The 2,011-nt window shown below is 41.3% G+C and overlaps 1 pseudogene across 1 annotated transcript; it reads right to left on the bottom strand.

The window, feature by feature from the left end:
- Positions 1-1,009: 1,009 nt before the first annotated feature.
- On the bottom strand, positions 1,010-1,577 carry LOC308511151 (large ribosomal subunit protein uL6-like; annotated as a pseudogene). Its single transcript has one exon. The product of its transcript is annotated as a large ribosomal subunit protein uL6-like (transcript).
- Between the last annotated feature and the right edge of the window lie 434 nt (positions 1,578-2,011).

The following is a 2,011-nucleotide window of genomic DNA, read 5'->3' as shown; positions in this document are numbered from 1 at the left end:
GTGGTGGCGGGAGCAGGGCTGCCTGCAAACAGGGGATCTGGAGCTGCAGTAGGAGGGGCTGGGCGAGAGCACAGAGGATGGGTCGAGACCCGCTCCTGTGCCCACTGCAGCTTTCCATTGCAGCCCACAGTTCCTTTAAAGGTGCATGAATTCATTTACTGGGGCCCTAGTAAAACTATACTTAAAAACAAACAAACAAACAAACAAACAAACAAACAAACTAGGGCATATTTATCATGTTGAATAGACTAAGATAGCATCTAAAAAACATTTTTCATTATACTGAAATAACTTTCGTTCATCTATTCAGTCATGCTTACATTTGTTATTGGGTAGATTTTTTTGAACACTTACCATGAGCCAGGTAATGTTCTGAGTAGTAATAATATAGCAGTGAACAAACTATGAGTCTGACTCTTATGGACCTACAGTTTACTGGTAGAAGACAGGGATTAAAAATAACCTAAATAGCCCTGGCTAGGTAGCTCAGTTGATTAGCAGCGGTCTGCAAACTGCGGCTTGTGAGCCACATGCGGCTCTTTGGCCCCTTGAGTGTGGCTCTTCCACAAAATACCACGTGCAGGCACGCATGTAGAGTGCAATTGAAACTTCGTAGCCCATGCGCAGAAGTCGGTTTTCAGCCTGGGCGAGTCTATTTTGAAGAAGTACTGTTGATATTTGGCTCTGTTGACTAATGAGTTTGCTGACCACTGGATTAGAGCATTGTCCCATATGCCAAAGTTGTGAGTTTGATCCAGGTCAGAGCACATACAAGAATCAGCCAATGAATGCATATATGAGTAGAACAACAAATCAATGATTCTCTCTCTCTCTACCTATCTCTCTCTTTTTCTCTCTCTTTTAAATCAATCAATAAAAATAATTTAAATGCTTAAAATAAATATTTATATTTTCAATACATGACTTTTATTGCATCTTTAAAACGTTGCAGATAAGTCTGAAGCATCATTTGGCATCTTGCTGTTTCTATAGCTGGACAACTTAGATCTTATTCATCAGCCTGCTGAACTGTTCCTTTTTCAGAAGCATAGATACCATCCAAAATTTTTCTGATATTCTTGTTTTTAACTGATGTGTCTTGCTGAATCAAAGCAACTGAATTTGGTGCAAGTTCAACGTTGTTTCATTCAAGAATCAACTCATCTTTCTGGGCTTGAGATAATGAACAAGCAACGCATGATCTCATCCAAACCCTGCAGATGTATTCTTCACTCAAGAAATTTCTGATTTCAGCAAGATAACCATCCTTCTGAATAACAACTTTGATGGGGAAGTGGGCTTATACAAACCTCATGTTGTATAAGAGGCTGAGTGTAACACCCTTGATCATGACTGCAGATAGTGTGAACCATGGCCAGTTCCTTTCTATTTCCCCACCATCTGTCAAACTGAAGCCTCTTCTTTTTCTTTCTTAGGAGACTGAGTTCTACATTGGTGTGGTTGAAGTCCATCCACAGGGTGCTTCTGGGGCCCTTCACAATAACTGTGCATCCCTTCAGAGTGATGTTCATATTTTCTGGGATGGTAACAGTCTGATTGCTGAGAATGGTCTTCATCCTTGCAGTGGACGTGGCAAAGAGAGCCTAAAATAAATATTTAAATTAAAAATTGTAGCTCTGAGCATCTGCCAGCTCCAAGCATCTGCGATGGGGCCAGTTCCAGGCCAGGAGTTCAAAGTCAAGTGTGAGGCTGGGAGCAGAGTACAGCCTCTTTGTGCACCCAACCACCATGACCCACTTCAACAAAGTATGGGGTCTCTGCTGGCAGAGGTTAAGAACAAGGTTGCTTCCAAGTATGACCATTAAGCAGAGGAAGATTTCTACAATTGGATATAAGAGGTGATAGGCACAATCCTCTGCAAATTCATAAACAAGCTACAGGCTCAGTGAAAGTCAATGAGTCCTCATTAAATTGGCTTCAGTGGGAGAATTTTGACAACTTCATTAAAGCTATTCAGGCTTATGGTATGAAGCCCCATGACATATTTGAA

Source organism: Myotis nattereri (genome assembly GCF_964212035.1).
Source record: "Myotis nattereri genome assembly, chromosome: X".
NCBI classification, from domain to species: domain Eukaryota; kingdom Metazoa; phylum Chordata; class Mammalia; order Chiroptera; family Vespertilionidae; genus Myotis; species Myotis nattereri.
The sequence above is the reverse complement of the archived record's forward strand: the minus strand, read 5'-3'. Positions and strand labels throughout refer to the sequence as shown.